Here is a 17,879-nt window from a genome sequence, read left to right on the forward strand (position 1 = left end):
CTTACGTGTAGACCTCACCGTGAAAAGCTGACTGATGTGTAGACCTCACCGTGAAATGCTGACTTACGTGTAGACCTCACCGTGAAAAGCTGACTTACGTGTAGACCTCACCGTGAAATGCTGACTTACGTGTAGACCTCACCGTGAAATGCTGACTTACGTGTAGACTTCACCGTGAAAAGCTGACTTACGTGTAGACCTCACCGTGAAAAGCTGACTTACGTGTAGACCTCACCGCGAAAAGCTGACTTACGTGTAGACCTCACCGTGAAAAGCTGACTTACGTGTAGACCTCACCGTGAAAAGCTGACTTACGTGTAGACCTCACAGTGAAAAGCTGACTTACGTGTAGACTTCACCGTGAAATGCTGATTTACGTGTAGACCTCACCGTGAAAAGCTGACTTATGTGTAGACCTCACCGTGAAAAGCTGACTTATGTGTAGACCTCACCGTGAAAAGCTGACTTACGTGTAGACCTCACCGTGAAAAGCTGACTTACGTGTAGACCTCACCGTGAAAAGCTGACTTACGTGTAGACCTCACCGTGAAAAGCTGACTTACGTGTAGACTTCACCGTGAAATGCTGATTTACGTGTAGACCTCACCGTGAAAAGCTGACTTACGTGTAGACCTCACCGTGAAAAGCTGACTTACGTGTAGACCTCACCGTGAAAAGCTGACTTACGTGTAGACCTCACCGTGAAAAGCTGACTTACGTGTAGACATCACCGTGAAAAGCTGACTTACGTGTAGACCTCACCGTGAAAAGCTGACTTACGTGTAGACTTCACCGTGAAATGCTGATTTACGTGTAGACCTCACCGTGAAAAGCTGACTTACGTGTAGACCTCACCGTGAAAAGCTGACTTACGTGTAGACCTCACCGTGAAAAGCTGACTTACGTGTAGACCTCACCGTGAAAAGCTGACTTACGTGTAGACCTCACCGTGAAAAGCTGACTTACGTGTAGACTTCACCGTGAAATGCTGACTTACGTGTAGACTTCACCGTGAAAAGCTGACTTACGTGTAGACCTCACCGTGAAAAGCTGACTTACGTGTAGACCTCACCGTGAAAAGCTGACTTACGTGTAGACCTCACCGTGAAAAGCTGACTTACGTGTAGACCTCACCGTGAAAAGCTGACTTACGTGTAGACCTCACCGTGAAATGCTGACTTACGTGTAGACTTCACCGTGAAAAGCTGACTTACGTGTAGACCTCACCGTGAAAAGCTGACTTACGTGTAGACCTCACCGTGAAAAGCTGACTTACGTGTAGACCTCACCGTGAAAAGCTGAATTACGTGTAGACCTCACCGTGAAAAGCTGACTTACGTGTAGACCTCACCGTGAAATGCTGACTTAGGTGTAGACTTCACCGTGAAAAGCTGACTTACGTGTAGACCTCACCGTGAAAAGCTGACTTACGTGTAGACCTCACCGTGAACAGCTGACTTACGTGTAGACCTCACCGTGAAAAGCTGACTTACGTGTATACCTCACCGTGAAAAGCTGACTTACGTGTAGACTTCACCGTGAAATGCTGAATTACGTGTAGACCTCACCGTGAAAAGCTGACTTACGTGTAGACCTCACCGTGAAAAGCTGACTTACGTGTAGACCTCACCGTGAAATGCTGACTTACGTGTAGACTTCACCGTGAAATGCTGACTTACGTGTAGACTTCACCGTGAAATGCTGACTTACGTGTAGACTTCACCGTGAAATGCTGACTTACGTGTAGACTTCACAGTGAGTTGCTGACTTACGTGTAGACTTCACCGTGAAATGCTGACTTACGTGTAGACTTCACCGTGAAATGCTGACTTACGGGTAGACTTCACCATGAAATGCTGACTTACGTGTAGACTTCACCGTGAAATGCTGACTTACGTGTAGACTTCACTGTGAAATGCTGACTTATGTAGACTTCACCGTGAAATGCTGACTTACGTGTAGACTTCACCGTGAAATGCTGACTTATGTAGACTTCACCATGAAATGCTGACTTACGTGTAGACTTCACCGTGAAATGCTGACTTACGTGTAGACTTCACCGTGAAATGCTGACTTACGTGTAGACTTCACCGTGAAATGCTGACTTACGTGTAGACTTCACAGTGAAATGCTGACTTACGTGTAGACTTCACAGTGAGTTGCTGACTTACGTGTAGACTTCACAGTGAGTTGCTGACTTACGTGCCCTTTCCCAACAATGCAGATAAAAGTATGAAAATAAAAATTAAATAGTAACACAATAAAATAATAATAATAACGAGACTATACACAGGCTATGTGGGCTAAAGCAAGAGGGACTGGTTTGGCAGATGACTGGATGGCTCGTAAACGTCTTCGTGAAATCTACTTCACAAAATGTAAATAATCCATCCAAAATTTTGGCAAGTAGTGAAAGGTTTGGAGTGCAGAAAAGATACACAGCTTCCTAAACAATTGTTGATTGACACACAGATTGTAACTGACAGAACCTCCATTCTGAAAGCCTTGAACCAGCATGTTTTAGATACAGGCAGTTTATTTGAAAAGGTCAAAGGAATTTACCTGACACCCCTGTGCTCTCCTTCACCAGGTTCTCCTTTTCATCCTTCTCTGTTTCAGAAGTGTGTAAATGTACCTGACACCCCTGTGCTCTCCTTCACCAGGTTCTCCTCTTCATCCTTCTCTGTTTCAGAAGTGTGTAAATGTACCTGACACCCCTGTGCTCTCCTTCACCAGGTTCTCCTTTAATCCTTCTCTGTTTCAGAAGTGTGTAAATGTACCTGACACCCCTGTGCTCTCCTTCACCAGGTTCTCCTTTTCATCCTTCTCTGTTTCAGAAGTGTGTAAATGTACCTGACACCCCTGTGCTCTCCTTCACCAGGTTCTCCTTTAATCCTTCTCTGTTTCAGAAGTGTGTAAATGTACCTGACACCCCTGTGCTCTCCTTCACCAGGTTCTCCTTTAATCCTTCTCTGTGTCAGAAGTGTGTAAATGTACCTGACACCCCTGTGCTCTCCTTCACCAGGTTCTCCTTTAATCCTTCTCTGTTTCAGAAGTGTGTAAATGTACCTGACACCCCTGTCCTCTCCTTCACCAGGTTCTCCTTTTCATCCTTCTCTGTTTCAGAAGTGTGTAAATGTACCTGACACCCCTGTCCTCTCCTTCACCAGGTTCTCCTTTAATCCTTCTCTGTTTCAGAAGTGTGTAAATGTACCTGACACCCCTGTCCTCTCCTTCACCAGGTTCTCCTTTAATCCTTCTCTGTTTCAGAAGTGTGTAAATGTACCTGACACCCCTGTGCTCTCCTTCACCAGGTTCTCCTTTCATCCTTCTCTGTTTCAGAAGTGTGTAAATGTACCTGACACCCCTGTCCTCTCCTTCACCAGGTTCTCCTTCTCATCCTTATCTGTTTCAGAAGTGTGTAAATGTACCTGACACCCCTGTGCTCTCCTTCACCAGGTTCTCCTTTTCATCCTTCTCTGTTTCAGAAGTGTGTAAATGTACCTGACACCCCTGTCCTTTCCTTCACCAGGTTCTCCTTTTCATCCTTCTCTGTTTCAGAAGTGTGTAAATGTACCTGACACCCCTGTGCTCTCCTTCACCAGGTTCTCCTTTTCATCCTTCTCTGTTTCAGAAGTGTGTAAATGTACCTGACACCCCTGTCCTCTCCTTCACCAGGTTCTCCTTTAATCCTCTGTTTCAGAAGTGTGTAAATGTACCTGACACCCCTGTGCTCTCCTTCACCAGGTTCTCCTTTAATCCTTCTCTGTTTCAGAAGTGTGTAAATGTACCTGACACCCCTGTGCTCTCCTTCACCAGGTTCTCCTTTCATCCTTATCTGTTTCAGAAGTGTGTAAATGTACCTGACACCCCTGTCCTCTCCTTCACCAGGTTCTCATTTCATCCTTATCTGTTTCAGAAGTGTGTAAATGTACCTGACACCCCTGTGCTCTCCTTCACCAGGTTCTCCTTTTCATCCTTCTCTGTTTCAGAAGTGTGTAAATGTACCTGACACCCCTGTGCTCTCCTTCACCAGGTTCTCCTTTTCATCCTTCTCTGTTTCAGAAGTGTGTAAATGTACCTGACACCCCTGTGCTCTCCTTCACCAGGTTCTCCTTTTCATCCTTCTCTGTTTCAGAAGTGTGTAAATGTACCTGACACCCCTGTCCTCTCCTTCACCAGGTTCTCCTTTAATCCTCTGTTTCAGAAGTGTGTAAATGTACCTGACACCCCTGTCCTCTCCTTCACCAGGTTCTCCTCTTCATCCCTCTCTGTTTCAGAAGTGTGTAAATGTACCTGACACCCCTGTGCTCTCCTTCACCAGGTTCTCCTTTTCATCCTTCTCTGTTTCAGAAGTGTGTAAATGTACCTGACACCCCTGTGCTCTCCTTCACCAGGTTCTCCTTTTCATCCTTCTCTGTTTCAGAAGTGTGTAAATGTACCTGACACCCCTGTGCTCTCCTTCACCAGGTTCTCCTTTTCATCCTTCTCTGTTTCAGAAGTGTGTAAATGTACCTGACACCCCTGTGCTCTCCTTCACCAGGTTCTCCTTTTCATCCTTCTCTGTTTCAGAAGTGTGTAAATGTACCTGACACCCCTGTGCTCTCCTTCACCAGGTTCTCCTTTCATCCTTATCTGTTTCAAAAGTGTGTAAATGTACCAGACACCCCTGTCCTCTCCTTCACCAGGTTCTCCTCTTCATCCTTCTCTGTTTCAGAAGTGTGTAAATGTACCTGACACCCCTGTGTTCTCCTTCACCAGGTTCTCCTTTTCATCCTTCTCTGTTTCAGAAGTGTGTAAATGTACCTGACACCCCTGTGTTCTCCTTCACCAGGTTCTCCTTTTCATCCTTCTCTGTTTCAGAAGTGTGTAAATGTACCTGACACCCCTGTGCTCTCCTTCACCAGGTTCTCCTCTTCATCCTTCTCTGTTTCAGAAGTGTGTAAATGTACCTGACACCCCTGTGTTCTCCTTCACCAGGTTCTCCTTTTCATCCTTCTCTGTTTCAGAAGTGTGTAAATGTACCTGACACCCCTGTGCTCTCCTTCACCAGGTTCTCCTTTTCATCCTTCTCTGTTTCAGAAGTGTGTAAATGTACCTGACACCCCTGTGCTCTCCTTCACCAGGTTCTCCTTTAATCCTTCTCTGTTTCAGAAGTGTGTAAATGTACCTGACACCCCTGTGCTCTCCTTCACCAGGTTCTCCTTTTCATCCTTCTCTGTTTCAGAAGTGTGTAAATGTACCTGACACCCCTGTGCTCTCCTTCACCAGGTTCTCCTTTTCATCCTTCTCTGTTTCAGAAGTGTGTAAATGTACCTGACACCCCTGTGCTCTCCTTCACCAGGTTCTCCTTTTCATCCTTCTCTGTTTCAGAAGTGTGTAAATGTACCTGACACCCCTGTGCTCTCCTTCACCAGGTTCTCCTTTAATCCTTCTCTGTTTCAGAAGTGTGTAAATGTACCTGACACCCCTGTGCTCTCCTTCACCAGGTTCTCCTTTTCATCCTTCTCTGTTTCAGAAGTGTGTAAATGTACCTGACACCCCTGTGCTCTCCTTCACCAGGTTCTCCTTTTCATCCTTCTCTGTTTCAGAAGTGTGTAAATGTACCTGACACCCCTGTGCTCTCCTTCACCAGGTTCTCCTTTAATCCTTCTCTGTTTCAGAAGTGTGTAAATGTACCTGACACCCCTGTGCTCTCCTTCACCAGGTTCTCCTTTTCATCCTTCTCTGTTTCAGAAGTGTGTAAATGTACCTGACACCCCTGTCCTCTCCTTCACCAGGTTCTCCTTTTCATCCTTCTCTGTTTCAGAAGTGTGTAAATGTACCTGACACCCCTGTGCTCTCCTTCACCAGGTTCTCCTTTTCATCCTTCTCTGTGTCAGAAGTGTGTAAATGTACCTGACACCCCTGTGCACTCCTTCACCAGGTTCTCCTTTAATCCTTCTCTGTTTCAGAAGTGTGTAAATGTACCTGACACCCCTGTGCTCTCCTTCACCAGGTTCTCCTTTTCATCCTTCTCTGTTTCAGAAGTGTGTAAATGTACCTGACACCCCTGTCCTCTCCTTCACCAGGTTCTCCTTTTCATCCTTCTCTGTTTCAGAAGTGTGTAAATGTACCTGACACCCCTGTCCTCTCCTTCACCAGGTTCTCCTCTTCATCCCTCTCTGTTTCAGAAGTGTGTAAATGTACCTGACACCCCTGTCCTCTCCTTCACCAGGTTCTCCTTTTCATCCTTCTCTGTTTCAGAAGTGTGTAAATGTACCTGACACCCCTGTGCTCTCCTTCACCAGGTTATCCTTTTCATCCTTCTCTGTGTCAGAAGTGTGTAAATGTACCTGACACCCCTGTGCTCTCCTTCACCAGGTTCTCCTTTAATCCTTCTCTGTTTCAGAAGTGTGTAAATGTACCTGACACCCCTGTGCAGAAGTGTGTAAATGTACCTGACACCCTGTGCTCTCCTTCACCAGGTTCTCCTTTTCATCCTTCTCTGTTTCAGAAGTGTGTAAATGTACCTGACACCCCTGTCCTCTCCTTCACCAGGTTCTCCTTTCCATCCTTCTCTGTTTCAGAAGTGTGTAAATGTACCTGACACCCCTGTCCTCTCCTTCACCAGGTTCTCCTCTTCATCCTTCTCTGTTTCAGAAGTGTGTAAATGTACCTGACACCCCTGTCCTCTCCTTCACCAGGTTCTCCTTTTCATCCTTCTCTGTTTCAGAAGTGTGTAAATGTACCTGACACCCCTGTGCTCTCCTTCACCAGGTTCTCCTTTTCATCCTTCTCTGTTTCAGAAGTGTGTAAATGTACCTGACACCCCTGTGCTCTCCTTCACCAGGTTCTCCTTTAATCCTTCTCTGTTTCAGAAGTGTGTAAATGTACCTGACACCCCTGTCCTCTCCTTCACCAGGTTCTCCTTTTCATCCTTCTCTGTTTCAGAAGTGTGTAAATGTACCTGACACCCCTGTCCTCTCCTTCACCAGGTTCTCCTTTTCATCCTTCTCTGTTTCAGAAGTGTGTAAATGTACCTGACACCCCTGTGCTCTCCTTCACCAGGTTCTCCTTTTCATCCTTCTCTGTTTCAGAAGTGTGTAAATGTACCTGACACCCCTGTGCTCTCCTTCACCAGGTTCTCCTCTTCATCCTTCTCTGTTTCAGAAGTGTGTAAATGTACCTGACACCCCTGTGCACTCCTTCACCAGGTTCTCCTCTTCATCCTTCTCTGTTTCAGAAGTGTGTAAATGTACCTGACACCCCTGTGCTCTCCTTCACCAGGTTCTCCTTTTCATCCTTCTCTGTTTCAGAAGTGTGTAAATGTACCTGACACCCCTGTGCTCTCCTTCACCAGGTTCTCCTTTAATCCTTCTCTGTTTCAGAAGTGTGTAAATGTACCTGACACCCCTGTGCTCTCCTTCACCAGGTTCTCCTTTAATCCTTCTCTGTTTCAGAAGTGTGTAAATGTACCTGACACCCCTGTGCTCTCCTTCACCAGGTTCTCCTTTTCATCCTTCTCTGTTTCAGAAGTGTGTAAATGTACCTGACACCCCTGTGCTCTCCTTCACCAGGTTCTCCTTTTCATCCTTCTCTGTTTCAGAAGTGTGTAAATGTACCTGACACCCCTGTCCTCTCCTTCACCAGGTTCTCCTTTAATCCTTCTCTGTTTCAGAAGTGTGTAAAGCCCTGAAAGAAATTGATAAAAATAAATCCCCTGGCCCTGATGAACTAGACTGCATAGACTGCATAGCCTCCTACACCTAGCTGCAGACATCATTGCTCCCCCTTAACATGTATTTTTAACCTCACGCTTGATGTTAAGGAAATCTCCAAGTTATGGAAATCTGCTTTTGTACTGCCTCTCCTGAAAGGTGGAGATCCCTCGCTACTTGACAACTATCGACTCATATCAAAATTGCCTGTATTGTCAAAGGTACTGGAGTCCTTAGTTAGTAGGCAGCTAAAGACCTACTTCCAAGAAAACAACATTTTAAATGGAATGCGAATCAGGTTTTAGGTCTGGCCACAGCACTGTTTCAGCAACATTGAAGGTTTTAAATGACATCCACTGTGCTTTTGATAAGAAGTTACATTGTGTGTCTGTTTTTGTTGATTTGTCAAAGGCTTTTGACACCGTGGACCATGCTGTGTTAGTGCAAAGGTTCAAATGTTGTGTAATTACTGGTCAGGCTCTAGATTGGTTTATAAAATACCTATCAAATCGTACACAATGTGTATGTGCATATGGTTGTAAATCTGAGTCCATAGAGGTGTGCTCAGGTGTTCTGCAAGGTTCTATTTTGGGCCAACTGTTGTTCATTTTGTATATCAATAACATTGGGGATCTTATTGAAACAACAGATGTTAATTTTTATGCAGATGATACAGTTTTTTATTCAAGTGGTAGGAGTTTATCTTTAGCTTTTGAAAATTCCCAAAGAGCATTTAACATCATATAACATAACCTGTATGATTTAAAGCTGATTATAAACTCAGGTAAAAGAAAATGCATGGTATTTTCAAATGCCAAGCATGTTACAAATCATGTCATTGCTACATTGGCTGGACATACTATAGAGCAAGTTAAAGTGTACAAATATTTGGGTGTGTGGGTTGATGATAAGCTGAGCTTCACTCTGCATGTAGAGAACTTGATAAGGAAGCTCAAGCTGAAAATAGGATTTTATTACGGGCATACGGCCTCTTTTTCATTTGAGGCCAGGAAGGAGCTGGTACGATGTACATTACTGTCGGTTATTAGATTTTAGTGATGTAATATATATGCAGGCCTCAGCCACTACCCTGAGAGCACTTGATTCAGTGTATCATGCAGCCCTCAGGTTCATTACTAATCAGAAACGTCTAACACATCATTGTGATCTCTACAGCTCTGTTGGCTGGTCGCAATGGACCTTGCTTAGGCTTAAGCACTGGTATACACTTTTCTTAAATAAAAAGTAAGGCCATATTGGGTAAAATGCCATTTTATCTCTGTTCTTTTTTAGTCGGGTCAGTAAATAAATATCAATTACGGTCCCATTCGGATTTGCTTCTAACAGTACCAAAAATTAGAACAGGACATGGTAGAAATAGTTTTAGTTACAGTGGTCCTGGAATTCTCTCCTGAACATTTTAAAATGTGATGATCTAGTTTCGTTGGTGGAGTTTTAACACTTGATCGATGTATACAACATAGAAGAGTGTAATTGTTTTTAGGCCAGCTGTTTTTAGTCAAGATGTTTGTGTTTTTAATGTAATATGTAATTGTTGTACTGTATGTGTGTTTATAGTTTTGTTTAATGTTGTGTTAGTGTATGTAAGTTGTTTAGTCTGAAACATTGTTCCCCCTGCTGCTATTGGACCAGGTCTCTCTTTGAAAAGAGACTTTATCTCAATGACAAAAAACCTGTATAAATAAAGGTTAAATAAATAAAAAATATTCAAGGAGTACCGGTACCGAGTCAGTGGACTGGGATATGAAATAGTTGGGGTGATTGAATGAGGTAATATGTACTTGTAGGTTTGGTTAGGTGATTGATTGATTGATTGATTGATTGATTGATTGAGGTAATATGTACATGTAGGTTTGGTTAGGTGATTGATTGAGGTAATATGTACATGTAGGTTTGGTTAGGTGATTGATTGATTGATTGATTGATTGATTGATTGATTGATTGATTGATTGATTGAGGTAATATGTACATGTAGGTTTGGTTAGGTGATTGATTGATTGATTGATTGATTGATTGATTGATTGATTGATTAATTGAGGTAATATGTACATGTAGGTTTGGTTAGGTGATTGATTGATTGATTGATTGATTGATTAATTGAGGTAATATGTACATGTAGGTTTGGTTAGGTGATTGATTGAGGTAATATGTACATGTAGGTTTGGTTAGGTGATTGATTGAGGTAATATGTACATGTAGGTTTGGTTAGGTGATTGATTGAGGTAATATGTACATGTAGGGTTTTTTAGGTGATTGATTGAGGTAATATGTATTTGTAGTTTGGTTAGGTGATTGATTTAGGTAATATGTACTTGTAGGTTTGGTTAGGTGATTGATTGATTGAGGTAACATGTATTTGTAGGTTTGGTTAGGTGATTGATTGAGGTAATATGTACATGTAGGTTTGGTTAGGTGATTGATTGATTGTTTGAGGTTAAATGTACATGTAGGTTTGGTTAGGTGATTGATTGAGGTAAAATGTATTTGTAGGTTTGATTAGGTGATTGATTGAGGTAAAATGTACATGTAGGTTTGGTTAGGTGATTGATTGAGGTAATATGTACATGTATGTTTGGTTAGGTGATTGATTGAGGTAATATGTATTTGTAGGTTTGGTTAGGTGATTGATTGAGGTCAAATGTATTTGTAGGTAGGGGGTGAAAAGCAGAAAGTCCAGGTAGCCGCTTAATTAAATGTTTAGCAATCTAATGGCTTTGGAGTAGAAGCTGTTCAGGAGACTTTTGGTCCCAGACCTGGCACTCTGGTACTGCTTGTCGTGAGGTAGTAGAGAGAACAGACTGACTTGGGTGGCGGGAGTCTTTGACAATTTTTAGGGCCTTCCTCTGACACCGTGTGGAATGGAGTTGTAGACGAGGATGGGAAGTGCAGCAAAATATTATCATATTCGAATAGTGAAACTTCAAAATGTCCATCCCTACCAGCTACATAACAAACACCAAGCCTTAATCTGAACAACCTCTCACTCGTACAAATTATTTCCTGTCGCCAGGGGAACCTTTTTTAAACCACAGTCATTTCTTCCAACCAGTCTCTTTGTCCGACATGGACTGTCACATTGTAATCCCCAGAACAGCTCAAATGGACAGTTCACTTCACAGACACTCATATCTAGAGGCCAGTCGTGACATTTACAAAACTCATCGCTCGCCTCTCTCCATTTTCTTCTTTCCTCTCTTCTTCCTCCATATTGATAGCAGTATGTTTAGGTCCAGTCCACCAGCCAGGCCGTCAGAGGAAACACAGCATTAATAGACCCGATGACTTGTGAACCTGAGAGATGATCAACTGGATGACCCCCAACAGAGGGTCCTCACTCCTAACCACATGAAACAGCTTTCACTGGTTTTCTGACGGATCGATAGCTAGACTTCAAAGAATGCAGGCGAGAGAGGAAATGAGAGTACACAAACACACAGAGGGAAGAGAGAGAGGAAAAGAAAGAACAGGAGAGAAACAGGAGGGAGAGAGAGGAAGAGGTGAGAGAGAGGTGGAAGGAGACCTAACAGAGTGAAAGGGGGTAATAAATCGAGACAGGGAGAAGTGTAAGGTATATGAGGGTAAGAAGGAAAGGGGGAGCAAGGGGAGAAAATAAGGGATGTGGGAGTCTGGGAGGTGAGGGAAAAAGGAGAGTCTGGGAGGTGAGGGAAAGGGGGAGTCTGGGAGATGAGGGAAATTGGGAAAATAGTGCCAATTTTCAACTGAATCACCTGGGGAGTGGAGGGGGGGGCATCCAATAGCATGTTCCCCTGTGTTGGGAGATAGGAGATACAGGAACCAGCTTCCTGTCAGCTCAGAAACACAGCAGATCTAACTGGTGGTTACCTCAACGATAGACAACCACAGAGAGGGGAAGGGGGCAGAGAGAGAGAGGCAGAGAGAGAGAGAGAGGCAGAGAGACACAGAGAGTGTGAGAGAGAGATAACATGGGAAGAGAGAAAATGAGTGGGTGAGAGAGAGTGAGACAGAGGAGACAAAGACACAAAGAGTGATAACATGTAGGGGAGAAAATGAGGGGGTGAGAAAGACAGACACAGAGAGGGAGTGAGAGAGAGATAACATTGGGGGAGAGAGAGAAATGAGGGGTGAGAGAGAAAGAGACAGAGACACAGAGAGAGAGTGAGAGAGTGATAACATGGGGGAGAGGGAGAAAATGAGGGATGAGAGAGACAGAGAGCGAGTGAGAGAGAGATAACATTGGGGGAGAGAGAGACAGAGACACAGAGATAGAGTGAGTCAGTTCCTGTCCTTTGTAATCCTTCATGTCCAGTAGCGAGTAATGTCACGTCATCCCAACAACATGTTCCAGCCAAAGTAGACACATCGTCCATGTCACAGACAGGAGACTGTCACTGGGAGGGAAGAAGGCTGGCTGTGGAGAGCGTTCCTCCAGTCCGCTGGTCAGTCGGTCCTGCTTATCTCTAATCATTCCAAAATACTTCCTGGGACAGGTTTTCCAAGAACGTGTACATTTTGACCAGCCTTTCCCATGTGTCTCCCTGTGTTTAAACTAACCAGTTGGGTGTTGTGTCAGAATAGATATCCTAGAACTAAGAATATTCATTACCTGTTCCCCTGTTCTGCCTTTGTTGTGGCCAGTTCAATCTGATATAGCAAAAAAATATACAGATCACTCACCGCATCGGACCACTTGTCTGGTTTTAACTACACTGTAATGTTCACAAGCTGTCAGCCTATCAGGGAGGGAGATGAGGTATCTGTGACCGACCAATGGCTAAACAGATGCCATTTCATGTGACACCTCATCACCCAGAGCGTTCTGTGGTCCGTGTTCTGAGGTCCGTGTTCTGTGGTCCGTGTTCTGAGGTCCGTGTTCTGTGGTCCGTGTTCTGTGGTCCGTGTTCTGTGGTCCGTGTTCTGTGGTCCGTGTTCTGTGGTCCGTGTTCTGTGGTCCGTGTTCTGTGGTCCGTGTTCTGTGGTCCGTGTTCTGTGGTCCGTGTTCTGTGGAATGTGTTCTGTGGTCCGTGTTCTGTGGTCCGTGTTCTGTGGTCCGTGTTCTGTGGTCCGTGTTCTGTGGAATGTGTTCTGTGGTCCGTGTTCTGTGGAATGTGTTCTGTGGTCCGTGTTCTGTGGTCCGTGTTCTGAGGTCCGTGTTCTGTGGTCCGTGTTCTGTGGTCCGTGTTCTGTGGTCCGTGTTCTGTGGTCCGTGTTCTGTGGAATGTGTTCTGTGGTCCGTGTTCTGTGGTCCGTGTTCTGTGGAATGTGTTCTGTGGTCCGTGTTCTGAGGTCCGTGTTCTGTGGAATGTCTTCTGTGGTCCGTGTTCTGTGGTCCGTGTTCTGTGGTCCGTGTTCTGTGGTCCGTGTTCTGTGGTCCGTGTTCTGTAGTCCGTGTTCTGTGGAATGTGTTCTGTGGTCCGTGTTCTGTGGTCCGTGTTCTTTGATCCGTGTTCTGTGGAATGTGTTCTGTGGTCCGTGTTCTGTGGTCCGTGTTCTGTGGTCCGTGTTCTGTGGTCGTTGTTCTGTGGTCCGTGTTCTGTGGAATGTGTTCTGTGGTCCGTGTTCTGTGGTCCGTGTTCTGTGGAATGTGTTCTGTGGTCCGTGTTCGAGGTCCGTGTTCTGTGGTCCGTGTTCTGTGGTCCGTGTTCTGTGGAATGTGTTCTGTGGTCCGTGTTCTGTGGAATGTGTTCTGTGGTCCGTGTTCTGTGGTCCGTGTTCTGTGGTCCGTGTTCTGTGGAACGTGTTCTGTGGTCCGTGTTCTGTGGAATGTGTTCTGTGGTCCGTGTTCTGTGGTCCGTGTTCTGTGGTCCGTGTTCTGTGGAATGTGTTCTGTGGTCCGTGTTCTGTGGTCCGTGTTCTGTGGTCCGTGTTCTGTGGTCCGTGTTCTGTGGAATGTGTTCTGTGGTCCGTGTTCTGTGGTCTGTTCACACAAATATAGCCGTCACACTCCACCCTCTGACAAGCTGGGAGGATTAGCCAAGATGGACAGGTCTCAGGGAAAAAGGAGAGGAAAATTCACATTTGCGACTAATTAGATCTAAATTGAGGGCACACGGTAATCTATTGTAGGTCATCTCCAAATCCATTTACACTTACACACATTTAAGCTAATTGAAACTGTGTTTAATCAGAACCGAGTGTGTGTGTGTTCATATTCTATCACCTCAATGGAAAATTAAAACAAATGTGCTTTGATTCCATCAGGAAAGGAGAGGCGGGCGGGAAATTAAAAGAGAGAGAGAGAAAAGTGCCTATGTTGCAAAATGTTCCTAAAATTGCGATATACTCGTGTTTAATTTAAAGGACTAATGGAATAGAATTATTCAAGCAGAAGAATGGGTGTGATCTGTTGAGAAGATAGGCCTTGTCTGAATTGCATTTATAAAACTCTCAGCTCAACTTCCAGGACGTCTCTCTCCTAGGACACATTAATATGATGATGAGGAGGAGTTTGGTATTCTGTAAGTCTTTATCCTCTGAGGTAGACAGAGAGAGTACAAGAATATTGCAATTCAACAAGAGCTCAAAACAAGGTCTGAAAACAGACAACAACAAATAGCTACAACTCTGACAGAGTCTAACTATGAACAAGTCAAATAGGAGAACACAAACATACTGTAATTCTTTACAGGTGATCCCAACATCTCTTTAAAAACCCACTTTTTGAAAGTTCTCTTTCTTCTTCCCACGCGCAGCATAGCAGAGAGAAACGTTAATCCAGTTCAAACCAGCCAGTTCACCTTGTTCTGTGTGGACACAGAGAACCGTCAGGGAGAAGAGAGAGAAAAAAAGAGCGTGGGTGCAGGAAAGAGAGAGAGAAATAGTGAGAGAAAAAGAGATAGAGACCCAAACATCAGAACTTCACCTGAGGAACTCAGAAATCACTGGAGCCCAAAAATAGCTGTTCTCTAAGTCTGTTCAGACTCCTGGCTAACCAGTAGAGATCTGACAAGGTAATAGAAGGTGAAAGCTGGCTAACCAGTAGAGATCTGACAAGGTAACAGAAGGTGAGAGCTGGCTAACCAGTAGAGATCTGACAAGGTAATAGAAGGTGAGAGCTGGCTAACCAGTAGAGATCTGACAAGGTAACAGAAGGTGAGAGCTGGCTAACCAGTAGAGATCTGACAAGGTAATAGAAGGTGAGAGCTGGCTAACCAGTAGAGATCTGACAAGGTAGTAGAAGGTGAAAGCTGGCTAACCAGTAGAGATCTGACAAGGTAACAGGAGGTGAGAGCTGGCTAACCAGTAGAGATCTGACAAGGTAACAGAAGGTGAAAGCTGGCTAACCAGTAGAGATCTGACAAGGTAATAGAAGGTGAAAGCTGGCTAACCAGTAGAGATCTGACAAGGTAACAGAAGGTGAAAGCTGGCTAACCAGTAGAGATCTGACAAGGTAATAGAAGGTGAGAGCTGGTGAACCAGTAGAGATCTGACAAGGTAACAGAAGGTGAAAGCTGGCTAACCAGTAGAGATCTGACAAGGTAATAGAAGGTGAGAGCTGGCTAACCAGTAGAGATCTGACAAGGTAATAGAAGGTGAGAGCTGGCTAACCAGTAGAGATCTGACAAGGTAGTAGAAGGTGAAAGCTGGCTAACCAGTAGAGATCTGACAAGGTAACAGGAGGTGAGAGCTGGCTAACCAGTAGAGATCTGACAAGGTAACAGAAGGTGAAAGCTGGCTAACCAGTAGAGATCTGACAAGGTAATAGAAGGTGAAAGCTGGCTAACCAGTAGAGATCTGACAAGGTAACAGAAGGTGAAAGCTGGCTAACCAGTAGAGATCTGACAAGGTAATAGAAGGTGAGAGCTGGTGAACCAGTAGAGATCTGACAAGGTAACAGAAGGTGAAAGCTGGCTAACCAGTAGAGATCTGAGAAGGTAATAGAAGGTGAGAGCTGGCTAACCAGTAGAGATCTGACAAGGTAATAGAAGGTGAAAGCTGGCAAACCAGTAGAGATCTGACAAGGTAACAGAAGGTGAAAGCTGGCTAACCAGTAGAGATCTGACAAGGTAACAGAAGGTGAGAGCTGGCTAACCAGTAGAGATCTGACAAGGTAACAGAAGGTGAAAGCTGGCTAACCAGTAGAGATCTGACAAGGTAACAGAAGGTGAAAGCTGGCTAACCAGTAGAGATCTGACAAGGTAACAGAAGGTGAGAGCTGGCTAACCAGTAGAGATCTGACAAGGTAACAGAAGGTGAGAGCTGGCTAACCAGTAGAGATCTGACAAGGTAACAGAAGGTGAAAGCTGGCTAACCAGTAGAGATCTGACAAGGTAATAGAAGGTGAAAGCTGGCTAACCAGTAGAGATCTGACAAGGAAACAGAAGGTGGGACCTGGCTAACCAGTAGAGATCTGACAAGGAAACAGAAGGTGGGACCTGGCTAACCAGTAGAGATCTGACAAGGAAACAGAAGGTGAGAGCTGGCTAACCAGTAGAGATCTGACAAGGAAACAGAAGGTAGCTAGCTACATAGCCGTCCTTGTATCAAAGATAATTGTGTAGTCTAGAGCGATTTTCTAGGTTAGCTAGCCAGCTATTGTCGTTCTTATAACACAACGTAACGTAATCAACACTGCTAGCTAGCCAGCTAGCCCCCGAATAGCTGCACTGTAGAAACTATTACACTCAACGGAACGACTTGATTAGTGTAGTGTCAACAACGCAGCCACTGCCAGCTAGCCTACTTCAGCAGTACTGTATCATTTTAATCATTTTAGTCAATAAGATTCTTGCTACGTAAGCTTAACTTTCTGAACATTCGAGACGTGTAGTCCACTTGTCATTCCAATCCCCTTGCATTAGCGTAGCCTCTTCTGTAGCCTGTCAACTATGTGTCTGTCTATCCCTGTTCTCTCCTCTCTGCACAGACCATACAAACGCTCCACACCGCGTGGCCGCGGCCACCCTAATCTGGTGGTCCCAGCGCGCACGACCCACGTGGAGTTCCAAGTCTCCGGTAGCCTCTGGAACTGCCGATCTGCGGCCAACAAGGCAGAGTTCATCTCAGCCTATGCCTCCCTCCAGTCCCTCGACTTCTTGGCACTGACGGAAACATGGATCACCACAGATAACACTGCTACTCCTACTGCTTTCTCCTCGTCCGCCCACGTGTTCTCGCACACCCCGAGAGCTTCTGGTCAGCGGGGTGGTGGCACCGGGATCCTCATCTCTCCCAAGTGGTCATTCTCTCTTTCTCCCCTTACCCATCTGTCTATCGCCTCCTTTGAATTCCATGCTGTCACAGTTACCAGCCCTTTCAAGCTTAACTTTCCTGAGGACGGCTCACCTCTCACAGTTCTGGGCGACTTTAACCTCCCCACGTCTACCTTTGACTCATTCCTCTCTGCCTCCTTCTTTCCACTCCTCTCCTCTTTTGACCTCACCCTCTCACCTTCCCCCCCTACTCACAAGGCAGGCAATACGCTCGACCTCATCTTTACTAGATGCTGTTCTTCCACTAACCCCATTGCAACTCCCCTCCAAGTCTCCGACCACTACCTTGTATCCTTTTCCCTCTCGCTCTCATCCAACACTTCCCACACTGCCCCTACTCGGATGGTATCGCGCCGTCCCAACCTTCGCTCTCTCTCCCCGCTACTCTCTCCTCTTTCTTCCTATCATCTCTTCCCTCTGCTCAAACCTTCTCCAACCTATCTCCTGATTCTGCCTCCTCAACCCTCCTCTCCTCCCTTTCTGCATCCTTTGACTCTCTATGTCCCCTATCCTCCAGGCCGGCTCGGTCCTCCCCTCCCGCTCCGTGGCTCGACGACTCATTGCGAGCTCACAGAACAGGGCTCCGGGCAGCTGAGCGGAAATGGAGGAAAACTCGCCTCCCTGCGGACCTGGCATCCTTTCACTCCCTCGTCTCTACATTTTCCTCCTCTGTCTCTGCTGCTAAAGCCACTTTCTACCACTCTAAATTTCAAGCATCTGCCTCTCACCCTAGGAAGCTCTTTGCCACCTTCTCCTCCCTCCTGAATCCCCCCTCCTCCCTCTCTGCAGATGACTTTGTCAACCATTTTGAAAAGAAGGTCGACGACATCCGAACCTCGTTTGCGAAGTCAAACCACACCGCTGGTTCTGCTCACACTGCCCTACCCTGTGCTCTGACCTCTTTCTCCCCTCTCTCTCCAGATGAAATCTCGCGTCTTGTGACGGCCGGCCGCCCAACAACCTGCCC

The 17,879-nt window shown here is 45.4% G+C and overlaps 1 pseudogene; it reads right to left on the reverse strand.

The window, feature by feature from the left end:
* Positions 1-17,879, reverse strand: part of LOC118357951 (F-box/LRR-repeat protein 17-like) — a 650,863-nt pseudogene that overhangs the window by 621,629 nt on the left and 11,355 nt on the right.

Source organism: Oncorhynchus keta, chromosome 25 (assembly GCF_023373465.1).
Source record: "Oncorhynchus keta strain PuntledgeMale-10-30-2019 chromosome 25, Oket_V2, whole genome shotgun sequence".
Lineage (NCBI taxonomy): Eukaryota > Metazoa > Chordata > Actinopteri > Salmoniformes > Salmonidae > Oncorhynchus > Oncorhynchus keta.